General features: G+C 34.2%; 1 protein-coding gene across 1 annotated transcript in view; it reads right to left on the reverse strand.

Moving 5' to 3' along the window:
- ZC3H12B (zinc finger CCCH-type containing 12B) overlaps nucleotides 1-12,593 on the reverse strand; it is a 313,257-nt gene that overhangs the window by 23,008 nt on the left and 277,656 nt on the right. The window lies entirely within an intron of this gene.

Genomic DNA, 12,593 nt, shown 5'->3' on the forward strand with positions numbered 1-12,593 from the left:
TTAGTCTCAGCTTCTCTGATGGTTGAGGAGGGAGGATTGCTTGAACCCAGGAGTTTGGGGCCAGCCTGGGCAATAGACCAAGAAGCCATCACTTAAAAAGGAGAAAACCAACACAACTTTCATGATAAACCAGAACATTTTAAAAAGAATATTAATTACAGAAGATAATTATGGACTACTTTTATTTACAAACTCCTCTTACCTACCTCATCTTTCTTGGCAGGTTTCAATTATAACCTGTTTTCTTCTCTTTGAATATCAGTTTTCTCAAGTGTGTGAAATGAGGATATTGATAGCCATCTTACATAATTGTAAGGACTACATAAGATGAGTGAGGAAAGTGCTTAGAAAAGCAAACGAAACACCGTAAGTTTTTTGTGTGTGTGTGCTGGGGATTGAACCCACGGACTTGTGCATGCAAGGCAAGCACTCTACCAACTGAGCTATATCCCCAACCCCTGTAGGTTCTTAATCTATATAAAAGAGGAAGACCTGTAAGTACTGACAAGATTATCAGGCACCAGCTGTGCTCATTATTATAAACCAAGTCATCTACCTAAGTAGTATATTGGGAATTTCCAGTTACATCTGAATTCCATTTATGCCTACAAGAAAAAAAGCCACCAATAGTTATAACAATGGCATGGATAACTGCATGATTACTTTAGGAGTCACACTTGGAAATATATTTATATAGAAGTGACACATCAGAACTGACATTCAGTCAGCATGTAATCACTTCTGTAATGATTACACTATTACTTTTGACTTAACAAAATCCCTTTAATGAATTAGCCAAACACATTCACCCATTTCCTTCTTCCTTTTCCATAAATCTTTATTACTAAGTTCATTTCCAAATAAGTTCTTCATTTGCTATCTGATATTTTATTCTTTTAAAAATAATTTCTGGTCAGGTGCAGTGGAGCATGCCTGTAATCCCAGAAGTTTGGGAGGCTGAGGCAAGAGGATTACAAGTTCAAAGCCAGCCTCAGCAAAATCGAGGTACTAAGCAACTCAGTGAGACCCTGTTTCTAAATAAAATACATAATAGGGCTGAGGATGTGGCTTAGTGGTTGAATGCTGCTGAGTTCAAGTCCTGGTACACCCCCCAAAATAATCATTTCTAGTGTACAAAGGACAGAGATTTTCCTCTTAAATTTACTCAAAGCTGCAAAGTCACTGAAAGCAACTATTTAAAGGACTCTATGTACACTTTTGGCAAATGAAAGGTACTTTTAAAAGACAAATTCCATCTCTCTTAGCTAGTGGGACATTGAATACTTTTCTCCTTATCTACTATCCAGTATTTAGCTCTATTTACCTTGGCATTGATGGGATGGGAATGCAGCTCAGTGATAGAATGATTGCCTAGCATGAGTAAAGTCCTGGGTTCGATTCCCAGTACCCAGAAGCAAAACAAAACACACACTGATATTGGTGCGAAAACTTTTCTAATGTTTATGAAGACATACAATAAGAGATTTAAATTTATGGAAAATCCCACAAAGAGAACCCTTATTAAAATCACTATTTATAATTGCAAAAGTTTGCCACTTAATAAAATAGAAAAGAAATACACAACTTAGCAGAAATAAACTTGTGTTTACAATTTAAAGTTATAAGCAAGAAGATTATTAGAAAAATATTGGTTATCTTTCTGAAAACGTGTAGGTGTCGTGTGTGTGTGTGTGTGCGTGCACGTGTGTGTTTTATATGCAAACTTCTTGGGACAAGATGGCAAGAATGTCTTCATTCAAAAGAATTGTCACTGAGTGACAGACACTTTGGCAAGCCCCAGGGTTAGGAAGAGAAACCAGAACTGAGTCTGTCCTCAAAGAACTCAAAAAATGGTAAAAAAAAAAAAAAAAAAAAAAAAAAAAAAGGATTGGCCCTATGAAGTACTGAAACAGTTTCTAAAGAGGGTGAAAATCTGAATTACAGGTCAAGCTGAGATACTTTTGAGAATAAAGGGAGTGTTTACAAATAGTTATGCCAGGAAAATTGGCATAAACTGGGGATGTCCCAGAAAACCTGGATATATGGTTGATTACCCAAATTACTTTCCTATTTCCACTGACATGTACTGTGAAAACTCATATCTCAGTGGGGTGTGAGGTAGGAGTGGTGGATAAAAAGATTAGGAACAATTCAAGAAGAATATTATATTTGAAGTTATTTTGAGACTCATAAATAAATATATAAAGAAATACAAAATTATTTACTTAGTGCCAAAATATTAGGGTATGGGATATTAAACAGACAAGAATCCTGACCTCAAGGAACTTACAATGATGGTGGTGGTAAATGGAGATATATAATAATCAAATTCTTATATAATTACATATTGTGGCTCAGTAATTTAATTGCTAAAAGGTATGGGAAACTACGAGTTGACCCTTAAGGGAAATAGTGATAATTTCCTGGGTGGAGAGGAATTTTTAAAATTATAAAGACATAAAGATCAATGATATAGAGTGTTGGTCAATATCTCATGCGTAATATTACTGGTGAGAATGATAAATGAAAACATTGAGGATATCCTAAAGAAAACACTCACTTTTGGGGCTGGGGTTGTGGCTCAGCGGTAGAGCACTTGCCTAGCATGTGTGAGGTGCTGGGTTTGATCCTCAGCACCACATAAAAAACAAATAAATAAAATAAAGGTATTGTGTCCAACTACAACTAAATATATATATATATATATATATATATATATATATATATATATATATATTACTCACTTTTTCCCAAAAAGGAAGGGGAGTGGGGAGAAAAGCTTCAAAGATGTTGCTCTAGCTACTACTTATGACAGATGTTAAAAAGAATTGTTACCTTTCATTGTTATTGAGTTGAAAAAAAAATCACGAATGTGTTAAACATTGGCGTTCTTTGGAAAATTACATTAGTCAGAAAAAAATTATAGGACTGGGTATAATTTGTTTTAAGAATCTAACAGCTTTGTCACTATGTGTTACAGGTACAGAGCTTGACTATAACTTGCTTAAGAATTTCCACTAAGCAAAAAATATTAGTCTTCTACTTTCTTCTCTCTTCCCCAGTTCTTTCAGTATGAAACACAATTCATTCAGTTTGCATTTGCACAGAGCAATTTTCCAAGATCAATCTTCAAGCTCTACTATAAATTTCACTTCATCTTTCCAAAATCTATCAAAGGACAACTTATAGGGAGATGTAAATATTTGACCATGTCTACTGATCTAAATCAATGGTAATGTTCCAAAAGGCCCCCAACTAATAAAAAAAAACAATTCATAAAAATAACAATAGGGCTGAGGTTGTAGCTCAGTGGTAGAGTGCTTGCCTAGAGTGTGGGAGGGTTTGATTCTCAGCACTGCATACATATAAATAAAATTTTAAAAGGTCTATTGACAACTAAAAACATTTAAACAATAACAATTACACAACAACAATTATCATAGGATAGAATTACTTGGCAATAGACAAGTCAATAACAGAATAGTAAAATTATTGATTTTCTGTTGGTGGTTGAACTATTTGTTCAGAGAATGAATATTTTTTTGGCTTTCCATTAAATATTATATTTTTTATTAAATTATTTATTCTAATTTGTTATACATGATGGCAGAATGCAATTCATTTCATATTACACATATAGAGTACAATTTTTCATATCTGGTTGTACACAAAGTATTTTCACACCATTCGTGTCTTACATACATGTACTTAGGGTAATGATGTCTAACTCATTCCACCATCATTCCTACCCCTTTGCCCCATCTAAAGTTCCTCCATTCCTCCCATGCTCCTCCCCATTACCATTATGAATCAGTATCCTCATATCAAAGAAAACATTCAGCCTTTCATTTTTTGGGATTGGCTTGCTTCACTTAGCATTATATTCTCCAACTTCATCCATTAACCTGCAAATGCCATGACTTTATTCTCTTTTAATTCTGAATAATGTTCCATTGTGTACGTATACCAAAGTTTCCCTATCTATTCATCTACTGAAGGGCATCTAGTTGGTTCCATAATTTAGCTATTGTGAATTGTGCTGCTATAAACATTGATATGGCTGTGTCCCTGTAGTATGCTGTTTTTAAGTCCTTTGGGTATAGACTGAGGAGTGGGAGAGCTGGGTCAAAAGGTGGTTCTGGGAATGAATATTTGATAGAGAGTAGGAACACCTACTTAGACTAACTGTCCTCCCCTCCCCGCTGCAGCAATATTTTCATAAAAGCCATCCTTAGAGAAATACACATATAAAAGAATGACCTGTATGGAATTTTTGGTGCATCTCAGGTAATTGAGATGTGGCTATAGTTCAGTCTTCATTAGAATACTCCCCCCCCTCTAAACTGGATCACTCTTTTTAGGATTAGCTTTATAGAGAATAAATACAGATCTGTATTGTATCAAGTCGTCACATTTTACTTTAAAAAGGATAAAGAGAATAAGTTCTTGTGAAAATTTATTAACAGTAATAAAATATGAACATTTATATTTTCATTGCATCTTAGAGTTGCCTAAGTGCTTGCACACAATGCTCTCAATCAACAGAGCTACATCATTGTCTACAGAACTCAGATTTGAGTTACTATGACTTACATAGCCCACTTTCAATTCCCTGTGTCAAGCATATCAGCTAAAGAAGTCACAAAAGCCCCAGGGAGAGATACAAAGTTAAGGCTTTGCTTGGGAGGCAAACGGGGTTGAAAACATTATACATTCTCAAAATTAAAAAGGCTCACATAAAGGCACTCTGAAAAATCCAAAATTCAAATCTTCCTATTTTCATTTATAGTAAATCAATCACAGACAACAATTATATCATAAAGAAGAAAAATATTTGTTTGATTGCTCCTTCAACCCCAAACTACACCCACCTGTTTGTGTAATCTTGAGTGGATTATAGTTAGGAACACTTAGCAAAGAATTAAGTCTAATGAATAGCATATTTTCTGTAGTTTGTAAATATGGGACTTCCCTCTAGCTATGAGAGCAGTCTTGGTAACCTTTCTGGTTTTATATTACTATCCAAACAAAGTTGATTTTTTTCTTTTAATTTTTTTATCTTCAATGCATTCTCAATATTACACATGTCACAGACAAAATTGTCACAGCTAGAGCTAAAAACAACTGAACTTCTTTAAAACCTAGGATTTAATTTCAAAGGAGATCTAAAAGCTTTGCATGATTAAACTCCCTCAATTCTTATCCTACACTCACACATCAAATGGTGAAGCTTTACACAAAATATTTATAGATCGACAGGCTGACTTTCATTACCCACTAATCCTTTTAGTACTTCAAACACAATAGACATAATGATTTGTTTTCAAGATCCATTATACTGGCGCTGCTCTGCAGTACAGCACTTGCCTAGCACGTTTATTAAAATAAATAAATAAAATAAAGGTATTCTGTCCATCTACAACTATTTTTTTTAAATGATCCATTATACCCAGTTTTGGAGTTGGTGCTCATTTTCTAACTACTTTCTACTGACACTTATTTCATTAGGAAGGGCCCATGCACATCTAAAACACTTTGCAACACACCGTCTGTTCAAATGAATCAAACCACATTTATAAATGAAACCTGAATTTATACTGAGTTTATTCTCCACTACACAATAATATTTTCAGTGCTTAATATTCTAAAATGAAAAGGATGCTATAGGTTACATAACTGTATTCTTTTATATATATGAAAAAGGTCTAGAGAAAGATCAGTTGAAATTCATGTGGGGGAAGCTACATCATATGCTGCAGGAGAAGGTCTCTGCTAGAGCTAATTGTGCAATGAATGTGTATTCTCTGTACACTAGTGATTGCGGGAGAATGATTATGAAAGGGGTTTCTCCAGAGAACATGTCGACTTCTGAATCATTGGTATAGTTCCTTTCTTTCTCTCTCTCCCTTCTCCCCCGTTTCCCTCCTCCTTCTCCTTTATTTTTCTTTCTGTTCAACCTGTCCTCACCCCAACACTCATTTGGTAAAAAGCAACAGGGAAATATGGATGTGTCATCTTATACTTACAGTAAATTTGAAAAAAAATAGTGCCTTTATTAATGACTTTAATAACAATAAACATCCTGAGCATCTCATTAGATTAACAACACTGGGTTTGATTCTTCTTGATTATCTTTAATTTGATTTCTTTGCAAAACAAGTGGAAAAGAATACGACCTATTTTCTTTTTTCATATTCAAACCATTAGACTAAAAGACAAAATGATAAGTTTTGAGGAGCAGTTCAATATTACAGCCATGCAATAATACAGCAGTTGCAATATTACAGCCAGCTTGATCAAATTTTGGTAAGCTCCCCAAATCTCCAAGATAAAATTTGAAATGTATTAGGGGGCAAATGGGAATAGAAAAGAAAGGGGGTATAAAAGGATCTCAAAGGTTACTATTCGCTCATAAGTCCTAATTCACTTCCTTTCTCAAACAGTTATGTATAGATTTTTAATGTCTTTTCCCTTACTCAATTCTCCTTTATGCCTTTCTTTTGCACTTATTGAATATTTTAATATGACATTTAGATTTCATTATTTTTTCACTGTTCTTAAATTGATATTTTATTGTTTGTTTTAAGATATATATATATATATATATATATATATATATATATATATATTGCTTTGAAGAATTCTTTTTTTTGTTTAATTATTTTTTTTTATTTGGGGGCATACCAGGGATTGAGATCAGGGGCACTTGACCACTGAGCCACATCCTCAGCCCTATCTTGCATTTTATTTAGAGACAGGGTCTCATTGAGTTGCTTAGTGCCTCACTTTTGCTAAGGCTGGCTTTGAACTCATGATCCTCCTGCCCCAGCCTCCTGAGCCACTGAGATTATAGGCTTATACCACTGTGCCCAGCTACTTTATGGTTTATTGTTACATTATAATTATACACAATAGTGGGATTCATTCTGACATATTTGTACATGCATATAATTTCATCAATCTCATCCCTTCTCCATCCCCTGTTCTCCCTTCTCTTTTTGTGAGATTCTTTATTCCTTTTCTCTCTCTAGGTTCAGCATATGAGAGAAAACATTCAATTCTTGACTTTCTGATTTTGGCTTATTTCACTTAGCATAATGTTCTTCAGTTCCATCCATTTACCACAAAATGACATAGTTCATTTTTCTTTATGGCTGAGTAAAACTCCAGTTCCTTCATCCATTGTCTGCTGATGGACAGCTAGTCTGATTCCATAACTTGGCTACTGTGAACTGTGCTGCCATAAACATTTTTATTCTTATATCACTATAATATGTTTATTTTAGTTTTTTTTGGATAAATACCAAGGAATGGAATAGCTGGATTATATGGTGATTCCATTCCTATTTTGGGGGGGGGATCTCAATACTGACTTCCATAGTGGTCTAATTGTATGAATTTGCTGTTCCATCAACAATGTCTAAATGTATTTTTCTTCTGCATGCTACCAGCATCTATTGTTACCTGTATTATTGACGGCTGCCAATCTAACTGAAATGAGATGAAATCTTGGTGTGATTTTGATTTGTATTTCCCTGATTGCTAAGGATGCTGAACATTTCTTCATGCATTTGGTAGTCATTTGTATTTCTCTTTTAAGAAGTATCTTGTTTACTGCATTTACCCATTTATTGATTGGGTTATTTGGGTTTTTTGTGATGTTTTTTAAAATATATATTTTATTTTTTAAAAGTTAATATGTGCATTACAGGAAAAAGAAAAGCACAAAGAATAAAGTCTTCCAGTCACAAACAACTTAGTTGGATGTGTCTCTCCAAGTTGTGTGTGTGTGTGTGTGTATATATATATATACACACACACACAACATCCCATTTTGTGTAATTGAGATTGTAGTGTGTATCATGCTTTTCCACATATGAATGTTCACCAATTCAAAATTCCTAAGCTATATGAATATTTTTGGTAACCAAGTATATACTATACCAATTCAATCTGTTACAAAAAAAATTGTAATCCTTTCTTGGGGATGTGGTAGGTTTTTTTTTTTTGTTGTTCTTTAGATATTAATTCCCTGTAGGAAGAGTAACTGGTGGGGCTGGGGATGTGGCTCAAGCGGTAGCGCGCTCGCCTGGCATGCGTGCAGCCCGGGTTCGATCCTCAGCACCACATACCAACAAAGATGTTGTGTCTGCCGAGAACTAAAAAATAAATATTAAAAATTCTCTCTCTCTCTCTCTCTCTCTCTCTCTCTCTCTCTCTCTCTCTCTCTCTCTCCTCTAAAAAAAAAAAAAAAGAGTAACTGGCAAGGAGTTTCTCTCCTTCTGTAGCCAGTCTTTTTAGTCTATTCATTATTTTCTTTGCTCTGTAAACACTTTTTAATTTGATGTCATCCCACTTATTGAGTCTTGGTTTTATTTCTTGAGCTTTAGGACTCTTACTAAGGAAGTCAGTGCTGACTTATATCAGAGTGTTGAGTCTATTTTTCTTTTCTTGTGGTCTCAGAGATTCTGGTCTAACTTATAGGTCTTTGATACACTTTGAGTTGACTTTTATCAGGACATATTTCCTTTTCTCCTTTTACACACACACACACACATACATATATTCATATAGACAGTTATACACACACACACACACACATGCATAGTGTGCATATACACATACCATATATGTTATATATATGTACATATACATAATCCAGAAAAGTTACAAATGCAAGAATCCATGTTATAATCATTATTTTATTATCTGCATTCATTTCCCATAGTCCATATAACTTTGCGGTCATCCACTTCCTTTGTACTACTATTGGCAAATATATTACATGTGTTATACTTATTATTTTAGGTTCGACAATACATTCTATACATATTATTTGTGTATATTTAATTCAGTTGAGAAGAAAGAGGAAATATACATTCATTTAATATTTTATAATTAATTAACTTTACTGGTAATTTTGTCATATGAATTCCATTTAGTATCTGTGATCCCTTGCTGTCAGGTTGAAGAACTTAATATTTTTTGTAAGGTGGGTTTACTAATAAGAAACTTTCTCAGCATTTTGTTTATCTGAGAAAGTATATTTTGCCTTCTTTAAACAAGAGAATTGTGGATGTAGAATTATTGGTTTATTGTTTATCTTTCAAGAAATTTCAATATGTGATGCTACTGCCTTATATCCTCTATTATTTCTGCTGAGAAGACAATAATGTCTTATTAGAATACTTTTGTAAGTGCCATGTCATTCATGTCATTATTCTTTTGTAGCTTTCAAGATTTTCTCCTTATCTTTGACTTTCAACTAACTAAATGTATTAATTTGTGGCTCTCTTTGTGTTTATACTTCTTGGATTTTATTGAGCTTCCTGGATTTATAGGTTATTGTATTGACAATAAATTTAGAGCATTTTTAGCTATTATTTCTTCAAATATTTTTTCTTCTTCTATCATCTTTCCTTCTACTACTGGCACTATGTATATATCGGTGTGTTAATGTTGTCCCACATTTCTCCAAGGGTCCATTAATTTTTCTTCATGCTTTCTTTCTTTTTATTTTTTGGTTTGCATAATCTCTATTCTTTTTTCAAATTTGCTAACTCTTTCTTCTGTAGTTCAGACCAAATGTTTTCTTTTTCCTTTAGTATTTTAAAAATTTCAGTTATAGTAATTTCAAACTGCTAATTTCCATTTGTTTTTACTTTATAATTTGTCTTCATTGACATTCTCCATTTTATAAAACATTGCCATACTTTCCTTTATTCTGTAGTCCTACTTCTTTAAAAATATTTATAATGGTATATCAGTTTTCTGGGGCTGCTATAACACACGGCAGTAAACTAAGTGGCTTAAATAATAGAAATTGTCTCATAGTTCTGGAGGCTAGATGTTTGAGATCAAAATGTCAGTAGGATCGTCCTCCCTTTGAAGATATGATGAAAAGATCTGTTCTAGGCCGCTTTACTAGCTTGTCTCATTTCCTTGGCTTGTGGCAGGCATAACTCCAGTCTTCACATGGCATTTTCCCGTGTGACTACCTCTACTTTCCTTTTTTTATAAGGAAATGAGTCATACTGAATTTGGGGCCCACCTGACTCCAGTGTGATCCTATCTTGACCTAATTAATTTCATCTGAAATGAAACTATTTCTAAATAAAGTCACAAACTGAGGTTCTGAGGATTAGGAATTTAACAAATGAAATTTGTGTGTGGGGGCACAATTCAATTTATAACAAATGGTTACCATGAAATTGTTTTATGTTAAAAACAATGTCTTGTTCTCTTATAGGTAATTTTTATTGCCTTCCATTTTTCTGGTATTTGGGCCATACTATCCTGTTCCTGTGCATGCCTCATATTTTTTTGATTGGCAACTGGACCTTTTAGATAATATATGGAACCAACTCTGAATATTGGCTATCTCCTGTTACTAGAGTTTGTTTTTGTAATTTGATTATTTAGTTAGTGTCTGAATTATTTTAGTGAATCTATCCTCCATTCCCACAATGAAGAGCCTCTGATATTGCTCTTTAAGGAGGCACAGATTTGGGCTATTACCCATAATCATTGTGAGATAATAACTGAGGTAGAGGTCTCTTTCTCTCTTTTCCTGACCACATCCAGCTATTTGACTCCACTAATTTCTGGAAGATTATTCTACTGCTTTCAGCAGTGCCCTGGGACACATACTGCTCTAAAGCTAATAAAACAACAGAAAATTTTCTGTGATCAGTTTTTGATATTTGTTCTTACACCAACAGCATTCCACCAACATATTTTATTACCTGGTTCTCTTCTGTGGGCTAGTTGGCCTACAGTCTAGGCTATAGCTTCATTATATCTTTAATGATTCTCTTAATTGCTCTTTACCACAAATTTCACTTCCTCCATTCTTTTTAAAAATTATAATTATGAACACACTTTAATTACACAAATTAATGGGAGATATGGATATATATATATATATATATCCATATTGTGTGTTGATTATGTCTATCTACACTTCTTCCACCCTCTAATTCCCTCTCCTCCTCCATCTCTCTTGTCCTCTTCCCAGTCTAATAATCCCTCTTCTACTTTCAAGTCTTCTTCTTCTCCTTCTCCTTCTCCTTTTCCTTCTCCTTCTTCTTTTTCTTCTTCTTCCTTCCACATATGAGAGAAAATATGCAATACTTGTCTTTCAACGTGTGGATTATTCTACTTAAGATGATGTCCTCCAGTTCCATCCACTTTCCTGTAAATGACAGAATTTTGTTCCTCCTTATGTGTGAATAACACACACTCTATTTCCTTCACTGCTCTTGAGGACATCCTCAGATTTAAAGTTCTTCACATACTGTTGCCAATGAAGGCAGTCATTTTGGAAAAAGATTAAAATTTATCTATTTTATGGCCTGCTTCTACTATAGACAAAATCTCAGTGGCAGAGCTCTGGAGCTGAGAGCATGGCAACTTTGTTTATGAGTCCATTGGCTGATGCCAGAGATGGCTAAGTAAAGGGGCTAACTGGTATCCACAGGATGGGTCATCCTATCAACTTAATAATTAAAGTCCTCCTCTCCTGAAGTTACCCTTTGGTGAACATTCATAGGGAGCATCACATTTTTTATTCACTCAGAGAGGTCTATCCACATACCTCTTCAACATATTTCATTATCACCAATTTCTCAATCACATACCTTATACCTTATATATTTCATTATATAATGGTGTGCTCTCATGCACATTTAACTTTGTGGATTTGTGGGTCAAATAACACCTAATTAATAATGGGAAACTAAGATCACATGGTAACTGGGTGGCCCATGATTTATTATCAAGTCTCTACAAAGGCCCAGTATCAAGAGCTGTTTCTCAAATAGAGAGAAACATCTATGAATGATGGCAAGAACTTGCTCCCAAATACTAAATATGTACACTGTGATTCATCTATGAGGCTTGACAAAGACTCCAAAAAGCATACCCATCTGCTACTGACACCATAAATGCAATAGAATTTGCTGGATAATATAGCCTATGTTGCAGAGCAGCTTTCAGAGTAGCCTGTAGCTGTTGCAGAACTTTCTTTTCTTCTGGGCCCATTCAAATTTAGCAGATGTTGGGGTCACATTGTAAGTGGTCCAAAGTAGCACATCAAAATGAGGAATATGTTGCCTCTCAAATCCAAAGAGGACTAGTAGTTGTGTCTATTTGTTGGTTTTAGGAAATACAATAACATATCTTTCACCTGAGAAAGGATTAACGTGCTCCACATCATTAGACCCCTTGAAATTTCTCTAAGGTAGAGTCCTTGAAGTTTAGTTATATTTATTTCCTACTTTGTGACACAAGAATATCTTACCAATATGTCTAGTATAGTTGTTTCTTCTTGATCACTAGGTCTAATCAGTGTAGTCATCAATTTAATGGACCACTGTGATACCTTGTGGAAGGAAAAAGTAATCAAGATCCCTGAAAATAAATGAAGACACAGGGCTTGTGAGTTGATATGTACCTGAGGTAGAACAGTGAGGCTATTTTTTTGAAAAGAAACTTCTTCTGGTGGCTTTTATTGATAGCTATGGAGGAAAAGGCACTTATCACATCAAAATACTCATATCTAGATAGCAAAGGTGTTTATTTTCTCAAGCAAC

Source organism: Spermophilus citellus (assembly GCF_964194105.1).
Source record: "Spermophilus citellus genome assembly, chromosome: X".
NCBI classification, from domain to species: Eukaryota; Metazoa; Chordata; class Mammalia; order Rodentia; family Sciuridae; genus Spermophilus; species Spermophilus citellus.